The sequence below is a fragment of the Mauremys mutica genome, chromosome 4 (genome assembly GCF_020497125.1).
Source record: "Mauremys mutica isolate MM-2020 ecotype Southern chromosome 4, ASM2049712v1, whole genome shotgun sequence".
Classification (NCBI taxonomy): Eukaryota; Metazoa; Chordata; order Testudines; family Geoemydidae; genus Mauremys; species Mauremys mutica.
The window spans coordinates 91,639,110-91,663,911 of record NC_059075.1 but is presented as its reverse complement, the minus strand read 5'-3'; positions in this window follow the sequence as shown (position 1 = coordinate 91,663,911).

The window sequence follows — 24,802 nt, the reverse complement described above, 5'->3', positions numbered from 1 at the left end:
AAACTGATTGTTTGCAAGCATTAGGTGAACTGAAATGTCACTTAAGAAACCCAGAAATAGGTAGGAGGCACATTAAAAGCAACTTCATCTTCACTTCATGTCAACACCACTAAATACATTGTTACAACAATGACTAAAACTGTCTAATAATATCATCAGTGGCAACTGGTCAGTTAAAATGTTTTTTAATTGTGACTTGAATGTGTTTATCAACCTCTTTTTGTAACATCAAAAAGACAGCAAGAGAAACACATGGAGACATTGTCCTCAAGGGAAAGGATTAATCATCAGTGAGTGAGCAGGCCTAAGCAGATGGTCAGCTATGTTTTCCTGAAGTCATTTCTTCTACCCACCACTCAGTGTCACTGCCAAAACCAAGAAGTGTTATCTTGACATTGAACATCTTTATAATAAAATTACTAATTGGCGACTAATACTAAAGGCTTATAGCTGTAAAACCTCACCAGAGGTAGTTAAGTGGTTGACTGGGTTTCATTTTAATAAATACTTCTTGTAAAGATCCCTTCTTAGAATTGTTAACATTGTATTATAATTTAGGGTCCCTCTGCGCATGATGCTGTATCTCATGCCTCTTGATTTTAAATATAGCAATATGGAGCCATTTTTAAACATTAAACCCAATGATGGTATCACAGTGATTATGCTTTTACGTATTTCTAATTACAATATTTTACATGAGACATTCCTTAGGATTTCGTTCTCGGTTTTCTGGCAACTATAGAGCATCTGTCAAAACAAATTAGCACTTTTGGTGATAGAAATATATTTTCTGTGAAAGCTGCAAATGTGTCAGCATTGGACACTCATGAAATTCCCATCATTTATTAGGGATTTTCTTCTTCTTTTTTTTTGTTCTCTTTAGCCAGGGGCATTTTTAGAAAATATTTTCCATTACCATCAGCAGTGCACATCTTCCTCTCTCCTCCCCAAGATATATTCAAATTCAGGCTTGAAAGAATGACTGATTATGGTAGTTATTGGAATATATTTACTCTCATAAGAGTTATTTTATTTTTGTTATATTTTTGTTCTACACACTCCTGTTTTCCCCTATCGCCTATTCAGAAAATATTTTCAAGAAATGCATTATGAGGACCAGATTCTGATTCCATTTACACCAGTGGAAGTCTGGAATAACTCCAATACTCTGAATTCACACAAGAGTAGCTGATATCAGAGTGTTGCCCTGCAGTCCCTTAATATCAAACACATTACTTGACCAAGCTACAGCAAATATGATGCTGCTGTGCTGCTAATGGGGCCAGATCCAAAGTCCATTGAAGTCAATAGAAAGAATCCCAAGGACTTTAACAGACATTAGAATAGGGCCTAAGTTTCCAGATTATCTTTTCAAATGAAATTTGAAATTTACAGTTGTTTTTTTTAATGCATGGAAAATTAAATGAATATATTATGTCATAATATTATAAGTCCCAAAATATTGGTAAAGGGTTTTCCCCCCAGAGATTAAAGCATTAGTGAAAAATAATGATTAACCTTTAAAATCAGATTGGCATTTCTTTTTTCTCCAAATGTAGAATTAATACGCATTTTTTAATCATTAGTGTAATTTTCAGGATGATACTTTTGTTCTTTTGGCTGTTGAACTGTTACGGCTGCTAGTAACCCTTCAAATTGTTTGCTTCATTCAAGCATTCGTTTTTGAATAATTCATTAGGCATTATTATCCAAGCGTGGAACACCTCATTTAGCACTGGTGATCTTTTCCTTATGTGTAGCTGACAGGCAATCAAAGTTTTTATCAGTGCAGAAAATTTGCAATTCAGAAATGTAGTTGCAGCAATTAGTAGCTATCAGGTAGCATAGGAAGGACAGCTTCATAAAAAGAGAGAGTTGAATGAGCTCAACTGATGTTAGCACAAAAGTAATGGATAAAACTAACCAGCTGTTTCTAAATTTACCAAATGGAACATTCCTTTTTCTCAGAGTAGCAGCTTTAATTAACTTTGTGTTATGTGTGGCTTCACAAAAGGAGAAGTGACTAGGTGACAGACTGTCCCTCTTTCATTGCCCTTCATTTAATTTTGTAACTGTATTAAGACTTCCTGTCAATATACAACTATCTTTCACTCTGATTGCAGGACAAATGTCTGTGCTTACCTTTTTCTCTCCTTTGGTTCCCATGATAGCAGCCAGCTTGTTACAATATATACACAGAGAAGAGAGCAGCCACAGACTCACTTTTTTTTTCTGGCTGCAAATACTATATGTTTTGTGCCATTGCAAAAGAGAGCCAAAGTTTTGAAACTGTTTTACTGATTATTCTGAGTGAAAACCTGGCCTCATTAAAGTCAATGACAAAACTCCCATTGACTTCAATGGAACCAGAATTTTATCTTGAGTCCAAATCTTTCTAGGATATATATGACTTTTTGAAATTCTATAATAATTTCATGGTGAAATAATTATTGTAATTCATCAGCATATTGTAAAGCATGATATGACTATGAAGCTTGAAAGGTTCTGGATCAGAAAAATCTCATTAACTGCATTAGTGGTGTTCAGATGGTGAAAGTGGAGTAGTTGGCATCACAAGTAACTAAAAATACATATTTTATTGTTTATGAAGTTTTACACCAGGGCATATTTTGAGACCTTAAGACAATAGATCTGTATTTTTGTTCATTTTTTGTGTGTGTGTGTCAGGTGCAGCGCTCTTGGCATTACTGACTGTGGAATGCTTCTAGAAACCATTCTTTCAAGCAGTAAGGAAGAGTTGAGCTAGCTTTACCAAGTAGATGACCTTTGCAATAATGTTATAATACTAGTGACAAAATTATTTCCCTTTACAGTTGGCACTAATTCACTTTTTATTTTAACATGTTAGGACAGATATTCTTTTAATGTGTCCAGTTTTACAATAAGCACACAGTCAGATTGGTGAATGTGCACACACAGGTGGATGGTTAATACACTTCTGTACACACCTACTTGATATTGTACAAGCACTTTCTGTGCATGTGCACAGAAAAAAAGATGTACATGTGTGCACACAAAATGTGTTTAGACCTCCAGTATCTCTCTCTCTCTCTCTCTGCCCCCTTTTTTTTAAAACCAGGCCCTAGAAAAACATGAATCAGATCTGCAGCTGCTGTAAACTAGCATAGTTTCATTGATTTCAGTGGAGCAACTCTGATTTACACTAGCTGAGAATCTGGCCCTATAATCATATTTTCGAGTAGAAGAAAAATGGTTGTGGTTGTGCACAAGTCTTGGTATTTTAAACATGATCACAGCCTTTGGTTTTCTTTATGGCCATCTGAAGCAAGAATGTATCTTACTACCTAAAGAATGCATGTCAGACCCTATACTTTCAGAAAATTAAAAAAAATCTATATTGGGAACAAGAAACATCATTTTCATCTTGTTCAAGTGTCTTTTCTCTCTAGTTAGTTACAAGGACTGGAACAATTAGTATCAAGGTCAATGTATAGACCCTAATGTAGTCCTGAATACAGAGGATGAGTGGCTGCAGAAAAAATTGTGGTCCATCATCTGAGGCTCCCCTCAGCACCACTCTGGTCATCTCTCATCTTTCTATGGTGCCTATCACCATGCTATCTATATACACATTTCATCCTCTCCATGGATAGAGAAGAAACAGCTGGGGGTATATTCCTTTTCCACAATATGGTGTGTAAGCCTATATGAGGGGCAGATTCTGTTAATCTTACTCTCGTGTAATTGCACCTTGTTCCAGGAGTCATTGCATTGACTACCACAGGATAACTTGTGGATTAAGGTATCATTGAATGTGAGTAAGGCTGTCAGAATGTGACCCATTGTCTCTTTAGCTTTCAGCAGAAGATGGGTGCCATTTTTCTATTAAAGTTATACTAAAATATATATTTGAGCTTGATAACTGTTGTCTGTTTACTACAAACATTTCTGTTCTGTGCGTTTTATAATCTTTAGTTTTAGCAGGATAAAACTATTCCTCTTGAATTCCTTACTTAGGTAGGCATGTGGAAAACCTCTGTGGCAAATATTTTATTCAAAGTACAAATAAAACAATAACACTGGAGAATATTCTCTGAGTATGTGCCACAATCACATCCATGAATGTGCACCCTGCAGACTTGAGGTGCAGACAGTTTAAGTGATTTAATAAGTACAGTTATGACATTATATTTTTAATATCAGTCCCCTAATGTCCAAATGGAAATATAATATGCAAATTACATACCAGTCAAACTGCTTCAGGTATCACAAGAAGATGCGTGGATTGTAGTACTGCATAAATTGCTTGGATACAGTGGTGATGGCCACTGTATAAAAACCTGGGGATATGATAGAAAAGTTGTTGCAATGCACAGTAAGGAAGCATATAGTAAGGAAATTCCACGCTGTATGTTGCCTGATGATCTATTTTATTCAAACAATGCTCCTAAGCATATATATTCAGACAAGCACTGTGTTTATTTTCATTATATTCTCCATTGTATATCTGCTTCCTTTTTGTAAAATCAGAAATTAAATGATTATGTATTGTTCCTCCCTACGGTAACAACCACAGGGCTCAGGAAACTTCATAATGTACAGTCTGCCTTTTCCAACAAATGCTCCCACCTGGAGGAAGGATTTGGGATGCTGCACAGGAGGCAGCTGGAACTGGATTTCCCAGGAAAAAGAAGCTGCTACTACTGCCTCCTATCTTTCTGTCCTTCCCCTGGCAGCATGACTCCCTTAGGAGTCTTGCAGACACTGACTTCTCTGTCCATGACTCCTTTTCCTAAGCAACATTAGCATCTGCTGCGGGTATCTGCCTAGATATCTGCCAAGTACAGTGGCTGTTCTTTGGCTCAGCACCCCTGTACATGCCAACATTCCCAGGGTCTGATTCTGTACAGTGGCAGTGAATAAATAGGATTCAACATGCTTCTTCAGGGTGCTCCTGGAAAGAGCATGTTGCTCTCCTCACCTATAGATACTCCTCAGTGCAGGACTACTAGTGTTTGTTTCACTCCACCTGCTCTTGCTGGGTGCAAGTATATGGTAGTGCTGTGGTGAAAGGATGCAGCTTTGGGTTGCAGATTACTAAAGCTGACACAGTGACTTAGTGGACTTGGACTTAGCAATAAAAATTTGCACTTCTGATCATTTATCTGGGGACAGTGCTTATTAAAATGCATTGGTCTGAAGAGAATTTGTGCTGGTTTACCATGGCAAGTCATCTAATTAATCAACCAGCCAAGATACAAATATTGTATCATATCATTATATTAATACATATTATGGTAATATAACAACATTTATATTTCAACTGGTTCCCTCACCAAGGAAACACTGAGAAGCTGTTTGAGTCCCATGTTGCAGAAGTAGTTTCTACTTGAACATTCAGGAGATGCCACAATGCATCGATGAAGGTAAATTGAGAAAATAATCTTTTTCTTTACTACTTACTATAGTCTTATTACTTTTATTTCAGTGGGCCATTGTAGCTCTTCTCCAACATGGGAACAGGAAATGCTTATGATGTCAGGAGTATCATAGGAATCAAATGGCCTCTCAGACTTAACTGGGAAAAGGATTCACAGCCAATCCACAACTACTGACATTTCTTTAAGTTTTGTAAAATTGCTCAAAAGTTTTATATTGTTAAGAGTCAATAACAAAATGTAATAGAGAAAAAGAAATTGAATAAATTAGATCACACAGGTCATACTGATTATGGTCTTGTTTTCTTGTCCTATTTCAATTGCTACTTGAGTTTGGAACCATTATAGTCTCAACCTCCTAGAGGTAGAGATTAATGCTTCATTCCATATCAAAGTTGGGTTTACAAACTTTCAGAAGGTATATAGCATCAAGTCTAATAAATCTCTAGATGGCAGATTGGGAAATGATGAAATGGTCAGATTTAAGGTCTTGTATCTGGTAAATAAACAGGACTAGAAGAAATTGTTATTCACCATTGGAAAGGTGGGATTCCCAACTTACAATGGGGTGTATTATCAGTTTCTGTACCAGAACCTAAGTTGGTAACTGCACACTCAGACCAGACGGAAGTAGAGGCCATTTACCAGAAAAGCCAAGATGTTTTCAGTGTCATAAACATCCTGGGAGAGGAAAGCAGGAAGACCCATTTCAAGGCAGAATTTCTTAGCAGAAGCTTAGCAAATTCTAGATGGAAATGATCTTTTTGTCAGGCACATAGAATCACAGTCCATGTTTCTTGCCAAATGTGACAAATTGATTAACATTGATCAACAGTATATGCCAGATCCTCACCTGCTGTAAACTGATGTAGCTGCATTGACTTATACCAGCTGAGGATCTGGCCCACTAGGGTCTTGAAAGCTTGCAGAAACTGGTGTTCTCATAAGATTTCTAGTACTACCTGGTTTGGGCAGTCAGAAATTTCCTATGAAAATCCTTTCTGCTTTCAGAAGTAAAAACTTTTTTCAAACTTTTCAGGTTCACTTGGCACACAGGGTGAAGGTTCAGGTTGGTTCTTATTTTATAAAGCAAGTTCAAAATCTAGCTCTTCGAATAAGAAGATATATGTAACAACCTCCTGGCAGAAAACTCACCATGTGCAGCATCCTTAATCCTCATTCTTGCTCACCCAGTACATAGTCAAAACTCTTATAGACGTTTTGCCTGAGTAAAATCAGAATGTGTGTGTGAGAGAGAGAAAGACAGACATTTGTTTTCCAGTGGAATAAATAGATGTCCTACATATCTATGGTCAAAGAGGAGCACTACATTACTTGTTCAGTTGCCTTTAAAAGTAGCTGTAAATTGTGCCGGTAGGTGGCACTGTGTTACTTTTGGTCCTTTAAACTCTCTTCTCTTTGCCTGCTTCTTAGGTGGTGGGAGCAGTTGAGCACAAACGGTAGTCAGCACATACCATGTTTTCAGTGGAAGTTGGTATGTTTCTCACTCCCAGTTGGGTGTGGAGGTGCCTCAGAGATTATTTGTCTTCTGAAACCGAGCCAAATGTTCCATAACCCTTTCACGTATTTGGTAGATCTGAAGAGAGATTTCCCAGACAAGTGAAAAACTTTAAAACAGCCACTTTCAAACTGACCTATGGGTTCCTAAACAAAAATATGCCACCTTAATTTGTCTCTGTATTTATGCCCTCAGATATACAGCAGCTGGATTAAGAACAGTAGATTGGTAGTTGATAATCTTTTCAGGGCACACAGGAGAGGCAACAAAGTAATCAAACAGTAATTTTCCCAAACCCTATCATTTGGCAGTTCCCACACCCAATAAATACCTTTACATCTGAGCTGAAAATTTTCTAAGGGCGGTTTCTTTCTTTTCCAATTATTTTTTTAGCAAAGAAAATAAAGTCATATTGCATAGTTAGAAGGTATTAGTTTATATAATATGATAACAACTAAAGGTAAAAGCAACACACACACACAAATAGAATAAATATTAAAGCAAGTAATAAGTGCCACAAATATGTAGAAAACAATCCAAGAATAGATTGCCATGGATTTGGGCTGACTTCCTGAGGTACTGCATTGAAGTGTAGTTGAAGAAATTTCCTCTCAATGTGGTTTGAAAAACCTGGGAAGTTGTTCATCTAAACTGAGGAGTTAAGAGAGAACATTTAACTATAACTATGAAGTAGTTACATTGTAGGTGTCCATTTGCCATGTGGTTGAAGCATCAAAGACCAGTAAATAACCAGGTACAACACTCATCGTTTAAAAAGTAAGACAACTAGGCACATGCCTCATGGCCTAATCCTCCTGTCAATGAAGTCAACAGGAGTTTTGTTATTGACTTCACCAGAAACAGGATTGGTCTCCAGATTTGTCAAAATGAAATTACAAGGCTTTGCCTCTTGTTTTACTTTTGGGAAATAATTGGAACCACAAGGAAACTATCTCCAGAATTCCCACTGTGGACAGATGTCTGCAAACAGTCTCTGATGTTTTCTGAATGAGGAATCAGAGGCAACTGGCTGGCTATTCAATGAAGTGATAGTGCTCCTTTGAAAGCTGAGTGTGGTGAGCAATATTGCAACAATCAAGCAGAGTTTCCATTCTTCATTTACTACTGGGCACCTCAAGTCCAATGCTGCAGTATCACTTATACAAGACATACATTTAGGTTTCACCATTCTGTTTTGACCGAGAACTGCCACTGGGCATGAGTTCCTCAAATGACTCTGTTTCTTCCCAATTCTGAAAATTGCCTAAAGATTAGAATGAAAGAGGTAAAGAGAGAAGCAAGCGAAAGTCCTTTTGTAATATTTTCAAACATCAGACAGACAAACTAGGACAGTGAACATGGGGAATGCACTCACATGTCCCAGACATGTCAGTAGCTCTTTAATATTAGCAGCATTATCACTAAATACACAGATTTTCAAGTTTGATCTTGATTTATGAATTTTTACCTGACGCTTGCCCCCTTTTGGAATTGCCCATCTCTTGAATGCATAAATAAGACGTTATTGCATGTGCACAAAAGGATAGGAGTTTGATGACTGTCATAAACTAGTGCTGGAATGCACTTTTTCCAAGTATAGTGCACAAGGGGAACCGCAAAAAGAAAATGTCTGTATAATAATGGATCCAAGTCTCAAAAGTCTTATCTGTTTCTAGACTTGCAACAACCCAAAGTCTGGTCTGTAGTCGTCTAAAGTTTTTGTTTGGGTCCATCTCTAGAACTAAGAAATTATTTCAGTGGACCATCACTAAAGTTTTTAAAAGATGTATAATTCAGTAAATCATGAAATTCTAATTTTCACTGAAGAAAATCAACTTGGCACTTGAAATGGTGCTTCATAGGATGGCGTAACCCTGTGTGGCACAACCAGTGGGGCAATTTTCATCAATGATCCTTCATCAAGTATTGTAGATGCAGATAGGTATGGATGGGTTCTGTTGAATTGGAGACCTGAGCAGTTAAAGGCCCGTCTAAACCAGCTAACTAAAAATGCGCTATTAACAAAAGCATGAAACACTGTTGTTAAACACTGAAAACTTATACTTCATATACCTACATTAGAAATGGTTCAGCTGGCTTGCCAACAAATGCTTTCACACCCCACACCAATGCAAAAAGCTAAAGATGGTGATACTCTATGAAAAAGGAATGGAATTAAGTCAAGCCAGGTGGCTACAGAAATTTATATATTAAATTATATAAGTATAAATGTTTGTTATCTGAGTATACTTACCTGCCTTGCCATCTATTTCAGAAGTGCTAAGTAATGACTAAGAAATATTATTATGTCTTTTTACTGAGATGGGTGAATAGATGGAACACTCACCCAGAATTTAATAACTGACCTATGATTATAACAATATATTCCCAAATGTTCTATACAATTTTGGTTTAAAATGCTTAACTGTCCTACTACTGCATATTAATGCTTTTGTCTCTGCTGAACTCACAAGAGCTTGTTTCACAACTCCCTTATTCTGAGTTTCAGTTGTAAGGGTGTGAAAGCCCAGGGAGTGTCTTGTTTTTCTGCTTGGCTGCTCTTTGGTTGTAATCCTGAACATATAGTCCCTGCTATTAAAGGAAGTACATATTACACCAAGACCAGAGAGCACAGAAGAATCTGAAGACAGAAACATTTAGGGAGAGCAAAATGCTTATACAGTTCTGGGGGAAGGAGTGGGTTAATATTGTTGCTGGGGAAGGATCTGCCCTTTCACTGACTCAAGGGAAGGAAGAGTTGATGGGTAGAGAGCAGAGGCCTAGAAAGGTTTTGAAGGCTTTTTCTGACTTTTATTTCTGGGAAAGAAAGGGCATTGACAACAGCAGCTGCCTGTAGCAAAAACTTTTACACTTGACTTCTAATATGGATTCTAGGCATGATTCAGCAAATGGGAGGGGAAGCAAGATTTTCCTCAGCATGGACTGGCATAGCATTAGAAAAACAATACAGAGGAAGACATTGAATAAAGTAAGGGGCTTCCTTTTATATGGTCCACATAACATATGGATCTAATCAGACATTTATGGTACTTAATTTTCAAGGATTTTATGGGGCAATGAGTCATTCACCGAGATTCAGAATCTGTGCAACAAGGGCATCTATGCTCACTTGGAAAAGGTTGTGCATGCACTCACATTTGCCTGCTGGGCTCAGAATGAAAAACAAACCTGAAATCTGCAGATACGTATAATTTGGAGATGGGTCTTATACTCACATCACAAAACAGATTAGAGAGAAAATAACTTTGTGAGCATAGAACAAAAATAAATTGCATGTAGTGCTTCAATGTTTTCTTATTGCAGACTTCTTCCTTGACTTTAATTCACCTTTCCTTAAACTGCTGAGAGTACACAGCTTTAAGGAGAGAGAGAGAGAGAGAGAGAGAGAGATGCTTTCCTTAGCATCACAATGCCAAGAAGGCTCTGGGGAATGTGATACATTCACCATCTTCTGATAGCAGTCTATCTTTTTAAGTTTAGACCAAGATTTTCAAACTCGAGTACTGAAAATTAGGCAGCTAAATCTATATTTTGTCATCTAACTCAGTGGCCTGATTTTTCAATGGTGTTGAGCGTGAAGTCAGTGAGAGCTACAGAAGCTCTGCCCCTCTGTAAACCAGATTATAAGTGTTCCTCAATGAGGATTAAAGTGTCTAACTTTAGGCACTCAAGTTTGAAAATTTTCAACTAAATGCACTTTTTTGCAATATAATAACATGAATAACTAGCCTGTAGGCAACTCCCTTGCCAACGATTTTGAAGGATATTCATTGCCAAACAGACTCTGTGTGGAGTAGACCTTGTTACATATCTCCTCATGTATTGGCAAGTCAAATAAAATAAATAAAGGCTGTGATCTAAATGAGATCTAAAAGAAATGAAGCATCAGCAGATATCCATTATTTTACACTCTCACTGATAAAACTCATATTACATGCCATTCTATTGATGGAAATGCTCACAGAGTGGTGGATGTTATCTACTGTACCAAAGATAAACACAACTCCCAAATTAGCGATAACAAAAAACTACTACGAGTGTTCCAGCATCCATTCTGGTGACCATACTGGATATGCATAAATAGAGAAACAAACCTCTGCCTTCTGAAAAAATGGACACTGGAGACATAGTTTGAGCTGGAAGTGACTTCTTCCATCCATGTTTGTGGGTCATGGGAATCTGGCCAATCTGGGGGTGGCACTTCCTTTTCTGTGAGTGTGGCAGTTGTCTTATTTTGGCATACGATTAAAACAATTTAGTGTTGAAATGTAACTGGAATGTGGATACTTTCAAGCAATTTAAGGTGAGAGCTACAGTAATAGATGAATCTTTTGGATTACAATCACCTTTTCTTAGATAGCCACTGCTGATAGGAACATTTTGGAAGTTCGATGCAAGAGAGGCCTGCATTGCCAGACAGACTATAAATAATGCTTCAGATTCTGGATAACAGTGCAAGTGTGTTTACAATTTTGATTTCTTTTTTATAGGATGGAATCACCAAACTCCTGTGTCCACTTCTCCTCACCAGAGAAGTCAGTCAATATTGTCCCCTCTGCCAGAAAAAAAACACCTAGAGAGGATTATTTAGAAGGAGAAGAAGAGCTCTCATGCTTTGTAATAAATTACTGCTGCTGGTTTCTGCAGACTTTTCTGAAAGGTGCACAGAATGCTAAATGGAAGCGGAAGGACAGATTTCTACAATATAAAGAGTTCTGCTGCTGTGCATGTGAATGTGAGAGGGTTACCATTTCTGCACTAAAGTTTTAATAATGCTTCATTTTCTCTTAAGATTATCTGAGATGGAGGAGACTCATCCCCTGTGATCCCTGTGTTAATTATGCTCTTTATGATAATAAATTTCTAGATTATTTTGGATGATTTGAGTTCTGAGTCTTTTCTCATATATATCTGAGTGCATCTGCATGTTTTAACATATGAAAATTGCTCTGGTGTATTCTTGTTAAATTGCATGGTAATAACTATAACAATATCCCATGTAAATTATGAGTGTACAGACTTACTTGTCCTTGCTTCAGCTAATTATCTTTCACTCAGGTTCGCTTTTTTCATGCTGTCACTTGAGATGTCCATTTTGTACCCTCTAACTCTACAGCTACAGACAATAGCAGTAGCTACAATACATTTCCCAAGAATATAGAGAGTTACAGTTTGGTGGGGAAAAGTCAACAAGAGTTTAATGAACTGAAGCCAAAGATATTTTACTCCCTAGAAAAGGACAGATGATTTTGCGACAGGAAATCCTCAGTAATAGTATGGAAAGGACTTACTGTATAATGAATAAAGATCTAGAGTTTAAAACTCAGATTCCTAAAGTCAGACTTCCTAGGACCTGATCCCAAGACTTGATGGCTTTGGATCCACATTTAGATCCTGATCCTGCAATCAGCTCTACGCAGAAGGGATCCTGCACCATTGCAGAGATTCCCTGCAGGATCAGGGCCTGGGACACCAAAATAAAAATGATGTGATTTGTGTCAGAGGTGCTGAACGCTGGCAGTTTCTAATGATTTTAGCTTAGCAGATTCAAAAAATCAGGTCATTTTTATCAGGTGCCTAAAGATGGGTTTAGGTGCCCAGCTCTAGGCACTCATGCCTGGAAGTGTTTGTCCGGATCCTTCCTTATTATCAGAACCCTTTTTTAAATTCATTTTAACATTGGTAAATTAAAATATTTTTCCTTCTTTCACTTTCTCCTCAAAATAAGATAAATGTAGAAATGAAGATCCAAAATTCTGTTCCTAAAGATACTACTGGCTTTAAGCACCTGTAGCATCTAATTCACTCACTTCACTACTTAGTTACTAATATCCTAGCATATACAATGATCTTTTTCCTAGAAGCTTGTTTGCATTTTCTGGATGCAGTGTGTATCACAAAGAAAACGGACACATTATCTGTTTGCAATACTAGGCTGGCAGTGCCACTGCTGGCTTTGCACCTCTTTCATTATCATTGATTGGCTTGTCACTGGAGATAAAAATAGGTCATTCTTAGTAATTGCTGAACCTTAATTCTAAGTTGTAGAATCTTTTTCCTAGGACAAATCATTGGCGGGATATGTAGAAAAGATCTATAACTTCACTGAATCACCCTCCTGCAAGTGGAGATATTTAACTGATGCTACACTTTGATCTTAGCAAAGACAGAACATTTGAAATGGCCTAGTGGGCTTCTTCAGTGGGCCTTTAGAAGATGTCACACATGGATTTATTATCATTTGAACACCCTGAAGTGAAGTGTACAACAAAGTATTGTTAATTATTGCTTTACTTACCAAAACCACTCAAAATGTACAGATATATGCAAGAGAGTCAAACATAAGCAGCTAGTATTTAGCCACAAGTAAAGGAGCAGAACCCATCTAAACTTGACTGGTAACCTGAGCTCCACCTGCCTTCACTGTCTGAGCTTGCAAGAGATCAGACAGTGGCACCAGGGAAGTATTTTCTTCATTTGTAATGTGTAAATGTTTGACAAAATATATTGGTAAGCGTTCCCAGTGTAATCAGATTCTTTTATGCTGTGCAGTGTCTGGATTAATCCAGAAAGAGAGTGACAAATAAGAAAAGCACCACTCATGAATTTTCAAATACTAGTAAGATGTTCCTTTTCTGTGCGCATTTCACTCCTGGTGTGGCGAGCCAGGAGAAAGCCCTGCTTAGAGCAGGCTGAGTTATTTCACAAGAGGATCTTTGCACCACCTTTGTGTCATAGAAAGGGACTCCAGGCCATCCCCAAATAAGCCGGTATGGTTTGTTTTGGGTGCGGATTGGAGAAACAAAGAGTCCTTCATTGAATTTGTAACTACCCTGATCCAGTAATTCAGCAACCCCATGAGAAAGGTGCGCAGGATGGTGGTGGAGCCCTTCTGCCTGCCTGCAGGTTGGAGGAGTGAATTTTCCCATCAATGCCATTGGAGATTCCAGGACAAAGAATAACTCAGGCTATGTATCCAGAAGGTGAATTTCACCCTCAGTGATTTCTAATTGATTTTTGGCAGATCGGTAGGCTACATCCTCACTGAATCAATGGCCCTTCCCAGCAAAACTGGGGTATCAATTCAGCTGTATCAATTAGGGCTCAGTTCTTCCAGAATTCTGCACACAGGATTCCCATTGAAAGAAACAGGAGTTGTGCTTGCAGGTTTGCGAACCTTAGCCAACATTCCAAATCCGCCTTTAAAATGTCATCATCGGGGGCAGATTGTACTGTGGCTCTTTCCTGAGCACTGCCAGTGACACCCACCCCCACTAAGATGATGCAGAAGCTTGGTTGTGCCATCACATTGAAATGTCACTGTAGGGTTTTTGTTTTTTTTAAAAGTCTTGCTTTAACTAAAATTGCTCAATTTTATTTATCCTCACAAAATCCATGTGGATGAGGAAGTGCATTTATCACCATTTTACAGAGGAAACTGAGGCATGGACAGACTAAAGGTTTGGCTACACAAGTATTTAGTTTGTGGCAAGCTGGAGTATGAATCTACCCCATAGAAGCCTGCTGCACTCTAACTGTCCATGTCACCCTACTGATGCACATTAACAGTTAGTTAATGCACTTTGATCTTGCCCTGCGTCAAAGAGGACTAGATCAAAGCACTTCACTTGATGCCTTGAGCAATTTCCTCCAAACTTTTTGGCAGCCTTAGAACATTTTCTCTTTTCCCACCTACATGTGAATTAAAAAAGCAAACCCAGCTTCATAGTGTCTCTCCAGTGTCAATGTAGAGTTTTCATTTTTATTGCAATTCCATATTGCTCTTTAGAAGAGATATATTTTTAGTAACATATGAAGCATAAAAGCAGCTACTGCATCTTTCTGTATCACAATTTAACCCAAATGTTTTTCTGTTTCATTAGCTGCAACGCAGTTCTGCTGAAAAGAAATATAAACTATTACATAGGCTAGTTTTTTCAAATAAAATTTCAGGCAGCACCATATATGCTTGCCATATGTATTTAACAGCTCACAATAGGTTTCCATCACCTTGCATGATCAGGCTCTAAGGCAAATGATCAGGATCAGGGCCTATGACTGAAGGGGGCCCTGATGCAGCAATGAGTTAATAGTCAGGCAGTCGGCACAATGGCGCACAACTGACTGCTGCTAGCTGGTCACTGTTGCTGGCAAAGGACACATTGAGGATATGTATCCTGGGCTAGTGACGACCACATCAGATCATGTTAAAGGGGGACTGGCAGCAGCAGTGAGTTGGCCAACTCCAACTCAGCAAACGGTGCCAGCTCTCCAGTGGAAGCTAAAGTTTAAGGAGCGGTCCCGTTGTTTTCAAGGAGCGGGGCCCGTAATTTTGATGAGAGGGCAGCCTAGGTTTCATTCCCATAATCCTTAGCCTTTCTGATGCAGATCCCATTAAGAGTTCCAGTTTGTGGTGTTTGTGCTGGTGATTTCCTCTAGGCCATGAATTAATAACTGAGTCATTTCACATACAAACAATGTGCCAATATTATTATTTATTATAATGTTTATTCTTTTACAGCCCCCCCCCGATTGTGCCAGATATCTCACCATACATGTAAATTACACAATCTCCCTGCCCTGAAGAACTTCATATGTAACCAAATGAAGTGACAAGAAGACAGTGGTATGGAGATGGAGGAAGGAATTTCAGCCAGGGCTGGATTTGAACTGGCCATCTAGACAAGAAAGGTTCTTGTCTATTTCCCATTTGCTATGACATCCTCAAACCCCTTTTTATAGTTGTTTCGTGATTTATGTGCTTCTTGCTATAGCTAGCAATGAAAATAAACCACCAGTAGTGGGAACATGTTTGTTCTAAAGATACACTTAGAGTATAAACTCTAGGCCTAATTTTAAGTACTGACTACTGATTTGGGGTGACTCTTTTTTTCAGATGCCCAACTTTAAAAGGACCTGATTTTTTTTCAGGAAGTGCTGAACATCCACCCTGAAAATGAGGTGGTTTAGGCAGCTGTGTGTAACTTAAAGCTACATCAAGGCTACTCTAAGTTGCTGGGGGGAACATCAGCTGGCCCCAGAACTAGGACTCAGTAAATAAAACAGCCTCTTTTCTTCTTTGGTCCTACAGTGAGCTCATTTCAGCTAGACCAGACAATCTGGGCCATTGACTTCCATTGGAGATTGTGCTTTTTTGGTTGTTTTTGTTTTACAATTACTGTGGTAATACAAATGCAGTATTTCTGATGGTTTAGTAGCATACTTTGCACACGTTCCTCCTCCCATTGTCTTCCACACTTTCCCACTGACTTCTGCAAGAAAAGAATACAATCTTTTAAGCCTAGAACATTTGACCATGGGATCATTTACAATAGCAACATCCTTCCGCTATTATTTTATTGAAACTATGTAAAAAGCTAAAGCATAGGATATGCAATTAGCCATCTGTTTCTACAGCAAACCGATTAATAGCATGCATAACTAATTCATAACTATTTGAATTAATAGGCATTATTTTTCATCAGCTTTGCAGAAGATTTCATCATCCTTTGCTCTTATTAGTCTTGATTTTACCTCATCATATCTTTGTTTAAAGAAAAGAAATGACAACTTGTCTCACTGGGAGCAAAGTTTGTTGAGCGATAGATCAGGAATAATTAGGCCAAGTGGTACTGTAAATGCCAGTAGACAGAAATCTCCATTACAGGGAGCTATGTTGTTATTTCTTTGACCATCTTCCCATCAATCCATCCATCAACAAATTAAAGTTGGCTAAAGAGGCACTTATCTTGAGTGCTTTTTACCCTGATCACTGTCAATCTAGGTAAATAAACATTTACCCTAGGCAGAGTTTGCATATTTAACCATCTTTCAGGAGACAGTAACCTAACCACCAATAAATTCCGTAGAGAGTTGCATGTGCATTTGTGATGTTTATAGATTTGAAGCACCTACATACTACATCTTAATTAAACAAATCCCATTCCTTCTCCTTTATTCAATTTGTCTTAAAACACAGGATAACTAGCAGAAAGTTGCATTAAAACTCACTACCTGAAAAATATGGAGAGGGGAAATGGATTTTATTTTCTTAGACTGAAAATGTAAGATGCACATTAATAATAGATCAAATGTATGAATGATATATCAAAATAAAAAGGAACCTCTCATCATTTGTTTTTGAGAAGTACAGAAATCCTACTGCATCTAGCTTTCATAATTTAAATCACTGATTCCACACTGATACCATAAATTACTTCAGAACTTGATGATGATCATAAACATTGATACAAACTGCAGTATACTTGATATCTAATAAATATGTATGTGCAGATGAATACACTTTTACACATATTACATTTTTCCTTTTGTTTTTTACTTAATTGATACACAGCATAGTTTACAATTTGCCAGCTGCTTACTATAGACATGCAGGATAGGAACCTTGTTATTCATTATTATTTTAAGGGTGCTCGCTGTGTGCACAGTGCTTTACAAACCACACATTGAGAAAGGATGAATCCTGTCTTTATTAATGTAAATAGCAAAACTGCCACTGACTTCAGTGGGGGCCCAGGATTTCACCTCAGGTCTCTGTTGCAAGAAGCTTGCAAACTAACATAAACAAATGCTATACAATGCACAAAAATTCAGAGTGGCCAGGGAAGCATTAGAGGAATAATAAATGGATATTTCCTGCTGAACAGTAGGTCAGACTGCTCTCTTTCTAATCTATCAAATATAAAAGATGTTTGTAATGAGACACTCATTAACTGACTGACATTTAATTTCCATGTCCTGATTGAGCTGGATTCTTGACAATTGTACACTCATTCATTATAGGTTAAATCCCAATTTGCCCTATCCATCACCTATTTTTATCAGTTTTCTAGCATTCAAATATCCTTTCATGTATATAAGGGTTAAAAAAAAAAAGATTTCTTCCAAGAGGCAGCAACAATTGCTTCAGTTTAGCTAAATGAAAGTCATCTGAGGTTACCAGTTCAATTTAGCTGATTTTTAGCAATGAAAGCGTCCATAAATGATTCTGAGGCAGCGAGCTGAAAAAAAATTATACTAATTTCAGTGCTACATCCACCATCTAAGTCTACATCTTTACCAGAAAAAAAAATGTGTGTTCTTAACACAAGCTAACTAACATGAAGCAAAATCCTAGTGAAGACCAAGGCAACCTGTAGTTTTCACACAAGTTAGCAGGCGAAGGTTAACCCTCAGCTGCTCCATAGTCATTAACTTGACCTACAACGGGAGCTCAGAGGGCTTACTTTGACCACATAACTCATGTGAAAACTACAAATCTCCTTCTCTTGACTAGGATTTTACCTCCTATCAGTTAATAACACACCTTTTTTGGTAGTGAAAACAGGGCCTAAGAGTCTGTGGTTGCCCATGCCTAGTTGTACGTTCTATAATTAAGTGCTCATATTAGTGGCAATGCATCAGTGTAAGGAAGGTGGCCATATCCCTCAAAGAGACACAGAAAACATTGTTTTTGTGACATTGATACAACCTGTCCTCCCATTTACATGGTTGAAAATGCAAAAATGGTGTTTCATCTTTTTAAATCCTAAATGAGGATTATAGTAAAACCATCCCCTTTTTGATCACAGGCTTTTCTCTTCAATTAAAATAATAAAACTAAGCATAAGAAAGAGGTTAGTATCCAGATATTTATTATCCCAAGTGTGGCAATAGCCCTTGAAACAGGAATTCTGATTTTCTAGATTTTTTTATATGTCCCTAAAGTAATTCAGATAACAGGGTTTTATCCAATATTGCAATATTTAATTCACAGCTTGCTGAGGAGAATGAGTATACCACAATCTCGATCTTGATAGTTAAATCCACCCAAAAGGCAGACTGCTGTCATAGTCTCTGTGATATACTATATATTGGCTTGTATTGGTCATGTGCAGAAGGTGGTGCAGTGATACAGTAAAAGTGACTGGAGCAGATACAGGAAAGCTCAAGGGTCAGGGCCAGTGCAAGGATGTTTCGCGCCCTAGGTGAAACTTCCACCTTGCGCCCCCCCCCCGTGCCCCTGCCCTGAGGTGCCCCCCCAGTGGCAGCTCCCCCCCCTCCGCCCTGAGGCGCCCCCCCCGGGGCAGCTCCCCATCCCCATCCTCCGCCCTGAGGCACCCCCCACGCCCCACCTCACCCCTGCTCTGCGCACGCGCATGAGCACCCTGAGCACGCCGTGGCTGCTTCACTTCTCCCGCCTCCCAGGCTTGCGGCGCCAATCAGCTTAGGCGCCGCAAGCCTGGGAGGCAGGAGAAGTGAAGCAGCCACGGTGTAGCCCTGAGGATTAATCTGTTGGTCTGTATAAAATGTCTTTTTGATAAAAGTGTGTAGGCTTTATAGATTAATAGAATTATTTGCAATAGCTGAAATGCAAGATACCTAGAAACATCCAGGCCAGACACCCTGGCCAATTTCCTCTGTGACGCTGAAAGCAACCTTTAAGACCCTGACTCAGAAAAGTAATAATAGGATACAAACCTACGCAAAATGTCTAGGGACCTTTTGAATGTCTGCTAACCTTTCACCTAGATAGGGTGAAAAGGGGGGAATTTCTGTTCACAAATCTCACACATATACACCGCAGATGCGTGCATATCTGTCATCCATACGCACATAAAAGGTCAGCCTATGAAAACAGGTACCCTCACCTTTCCATGGGGGAAAGACAAATTTGGGCATAGGAGGAAGGATTTCTCCCTATAAAAAGGGTGACAATCCTCCATTAGGCGGGCAATACACCTATCTATTTCCTTATCGCCTCAACCCACATCGATGCCTCTCTCTCCTACGAAAGCTGTCAATACTAAGTCGTAGTATTAATTCTTTTCACAGCTGTAAGTATGAAATAATTCTTATTTCTGCTTTACTTTAAACATCTAGACTAAAAAGGGTTTAACTCATAACCAGTTTCTTTATAACTTCCTCTATCTATCAAAGGTGTGAACAACACCCTACTGCTGCAGAGTGCATTTAGAACTGTGATATTTGTAACTTTGTAATCTCAAACTGCTTTTAACATTTCACATTTACTTCTTGTTTTATTGATTTTAAATAAAAGGTCTTGATTGACTAATTTTGTCTCAGTGTAATTTCCTGTCATATACCCTCAATCTCCTTGTATAATTCTGTGAAGCCTGATTCAAGACGAACTTTATCTTCTGATCACACATATTGGCGAGCCATACCCATATTATTAATATCTATTAATTATTATTAATATTATTAATTAATTAGAAAATTAATTATTAAATAAAACTAAATTAAGTGGATAAATTCCACTGTCCCTATTAACCCTCCCCAAATCAGGCTACAACGGCATGCTCGGGGAGGAGGCGGGGCAGGGGTGAGCTGGGGCAGGGAGTTCCCCTGCGTGCCCCCCCCTTACTTGCTGCAGGTGGCCCTCCCCCTAAATGCTGGCGGCGACCGGGGCGGCCGAAGATCTGGCTGCCGTGGTCGCTACCGAAGAAAATGGCTCCCCCCAAATCCCAGTGCCCTAGGTGACTGCCTAGGTCACCTAAATGGTTGCACCGGCCCTGTCAAGGGGGTACCTTCCAAGTTCATTAGAATAGGTGAGAAACTGATAAATTAGTAGAATAACCTTTTTCCTGACCCCTTCCTCTCCCCATCCAGTCACTCCTCCTTTCCTCTTACCCTTGGAGGAAAGGCTAGGTGTAACTTTAAGACAACAGATATAACTTTCCAATCTGCTGTCTTCTTAATCCTAAACCTGTCCTCCAGTCATCTGAATAAGAGTAGTTCACTTCCACTTACTGTACAGCTGAAGGTAAACAGATGAGAGTTTTATGTGCCTCATGTTTTAATCAAACCCTACTGTAAAACAACTCCTTCCATGAGGCTGGTTGTAAAATGGATGTAGATTTTCTCCTGTTGAAGTCAATGGCTGAACTGCTGTGCACAGCGACAGTCCCAGGAGAGACCAGGGCCGCCCAGAGGATTCCGGGGGCCTGGGGTCTTCGGCGGCGGGGGGCCCTTCCATTCCGGGACCCGCCGCCGAAGTGCCCCGAAGACCCGCGGCAGGGGGCCCCCCGCCGCCGAATTACCGCCGAAGTGCAGCCCGGTCTTCGGCGGTAATTTGGCGGGGGGGGCCCCCACCGCGGGTCTTCGGGGCACTTCGGCGGCGGGTCCCGGAACAGAAGGGGCCTCCCGCCGCCGAAGACTGGGCTGCGCTTCGGCGGCGGGTCCCGCTTCCCCCCCGCCCCGGCCCCAGCCTCTTATCCCCGGCTCCCTCCTCACCCGGAGTCTCAGCGCCTCGCCGGAACAGCCGCAGCGTGTGGCCGGCGGGGCCTGAGCTCCGTCCCGCTCAGAGCCGCGTGAGGAGGGGGCGGGGCTGGGAGCTCCACGCCGAGCGGAGGGAGCTGAGCTCAGCCTGGAGCTCCCGGCCCAGCCCCCTCACCACGCGGCTCTGAGCGGGGCGGGGCTCAGGGGCCCCGCCGGAGACACGTCGCTTGATGCGCTGAGGCTCCAGGAGAGGGGCGGAGGCGGGAGCCTCCGCTGTTCTCTTGGGGGCCCCTGCGGAGCCCGGGGCCCGGGGCAAATTGCCCCCTTTGCCCCCCCCTCTGGGCGGCCCTGGGAGAGACGGGGCTTCCTGAGGCACAGTCTCAACCAGTGATCCCTAGAGACAGTGTGTCTGCGCCATTCCAGCACAGGATTCTGTGCAAATGGCACAGTCTAGACCAGGGGTTGGCAACCTTTCAGAAGTGGTGTGCCAAGTCTTTATTTATTCACTCTCATTTAAGGTTTCACGTGCCAGTAATACATTTTAACGTTTTTAGAAGGTCTCTTTCCATAAGTCTATAATATATAAATAAACTATTGCTGTATAAAATAAATAAGGTTTTTAAGATGTTTAAGAAGCTTCATTTAAAATTAAATTAAAATGCAGAGCCTCCTGGACTGGTGGCCAGGACCCGGGCAGTGTGAGTGCCACTGAAAATCAGCTCACGTGCCACCTTCGGCACATGTGCCATAGGTTGCCTATCCCTGGTCTAGACCATGGTATATAAATATCTACAAACGGAGAGAGAGAGAAAGTCCAATGTGTGGGATTGAAGGCATTGAGGATGACTTACATAACTATGTACTAACAATTATATTGTCAATGAAATTACATAGGAAAAGGAGTAGCCCACATTGAAATGTCCCCACATCAAGAGCAAAATCCTATCCTCTGTTGCACAAGTCCACTAAGATGGGGAAAGGGGCATGACAACAATGGCTATGAGAAATTTCAGCCTCTTGTTCTCAGGCACTACAATGAGAAAATGGCTAATGCGATCAACAAAGCACCACAGCCCCAGAGGGCCATCTTGGCCTTGTGGTGAGATCCCAGGCCCCTGGCACATGGGCTGCTTTCACAGCAGGACAGTCGGAGCTGCTCCTTGTCAAAAGAACAGCAACATGCCCTACAGAGTATGTTTCCCTTCCAGAGCCGTGCTGACCTGCACTGGCAGGTTATCTCAGAAGCCCTCTAATTGCAGGCCACATTCTGCTCCTCCCACATTTCAGTAAAGACAGGCTTTCTGCCCAAAATGTAGCTCTCTTTCTCTCACTAAATCTCAGCCACATTACACATCTTCAGCAGTTGATATTCCTAGTTGGCATTCTAAATGTGAGCTTGGCTGTGTCATTATTTGTTATTAATGTGTACACCATTATGAGTCTAGGGGTCTGCAAGATGGCTGAGTCGATGGTATAGGAGCAGCTTCCATGTTTCAGTGCTTGGTTTCCCTGTCTTAACTTTGCTTTTGCACTAGTTCTTTGCATTTATTTATCCTGACATTGAAGTGCCTGTGCAAATTGCAGCACAGACAGCCGGAACAGAAATGAGCCATTTTAATGGTAAATAAACACTGCCTGTGCATGGTGGTGCTTTTATTAATAATATCCCCTTTTAAACCATATTCCCTGCCATATGAAAATGTTACTTTTCAGAATGTCTGAATCTACAAACTGTGTAACATTACACATCATTCTCTCTATATGAGTACTTAAAAAGCACATTAAACAATTTTTATAAGGGAAAGGACTAAATTATCCATGAATTCCGCATATGCATCCCTCACTCTAAAAATATTACAGTAATAGTCCCAAATACTAAATCTTACAGAACTGATCCTACAGAGTTAGGGATATGTACCAGGTATATCAGAGTGAGGGATACATAAAAACTTACGCTTTGGCTTTGTTCTTGAGTAATCGCTACACCAAGGCCACATGTATAGCACATTAGTACTGTCTTAGAATCATAGAAGTTTAGGGTTAGAAGAGACCTCAGGAGGTCATCTAGTCCAATCCCCTGCTCAAAGCAGGACCAACACCAACTAAATCATCCCAGCCAGGGCTTTGTCAAGCCGGGCATTAAAAACCACTAAGGATGGAGATTCCACCTCCCTAGGTAACCCATTCCAGTGCTTCACCACCGTCCTAGTGAAATTAGTGTTTCCTAATATCCAACCTAGACTTCCCCCACTGCAACTTGAGACCATTGCTCCTTGTTCTGTCATCTGTCAACACTGAGAACAGCTGAGCTCCATCATCTTTGGAACCCTCCTAGAGGTAGTTCAAGGCTGCTATCAAATCCCCCTTCATTCTTCTCTTCTGCATACTAAACAAGCCCAGTTCCCTCAGCCTCTCCTCGTAAGTCATGTGCCCCAATCCCCTGATCACTTTTGTTGCCCTCCGCTGGACTCTCTCCAAGTTGTCCACATCCTTTCTGTAGTGGGGGACCCAAAACTGGACACAGTACTCCAGGTGTGGCCTCACCAGAGTCGAATAGAGGGGAATAAGCACTTCCCTCGATCTGCTGGCAATGCTCCTACTAATACAGCCCAATATGCCATTAGCCTTCTTGGCAACAAGGGCACACTGCTGACTCATATACAGCTTCTCATCCACTGTAACCCCTAGGTCCTTTTCTGCAGAACTGCTGCTTAGCCAGTCAGCCCCCAGCCTGTAGCAGTGCATGGGATTCTTCCGTCCTAAGTGTAGGACTCTGCACTTGCCCTTATTGAACCTCATCAGATTTCTTTTGCCTCAATCTTCCAATTTGTCTAGAAAAACAACAAGGAGTCCAATGGCACCTTAAAGACTAACAGATTTATTTGGGTATAAGCTTTCATGGGTAAAAAAACCCTCACTTTGTCAGATGCATGGAGTGAAAGTTACAGATGTAGGCATTGTAAAATGACACATGAAGAGAAGGGAGTACCTCACAAGTGAAGAACCAGTGTTGACAGGGCCAATTCAATCAGGGTGGATGTAGTCCACTCCCAGTTATAGATGAGGAGGTGTCAATTCCAGGAGAGGCAAAGTTGCTTCTGTAATGAGCCAGCCACTCCCAGTCCCTATTCAAGCCCAAATTAATGGTGTTAAATTTGCAAATGAATTTTAGTTCTGCTGTTTCTCTTTGAAGTCTCTTTCTGAAGTTTTTTTGTTCAAGAATAGTGACTTTTAAATCTGTTACAGAATGTCCAGGGAGATTGAAGTGTTCACCTACTGGCTTTTGGATGTTACCATTCCTGATGTCCAATTTGTGTCCATTTATTCTTTTACATAGGGACTGTCCAGTTTCGCCAATCTACATAGCAGAGGGACATTGCTGGTACATAGAATCATAGAATCATAGAATTCAAGATCAGAAGGGACCATTATGATCATCTAGTCTGACCTCCTGCAAGATGCAGGCCACATAAGCCGATCCACCCACTCCTTAAGCAAGCGACCCCTGCCCCATGCTTCGGAGGAAGGCGAAAAACCTCCAGGGCCACTGCCAATCTACCCTGGAGGAAAATTCCTTCCCGACCCCAAATATGGCGGTCAG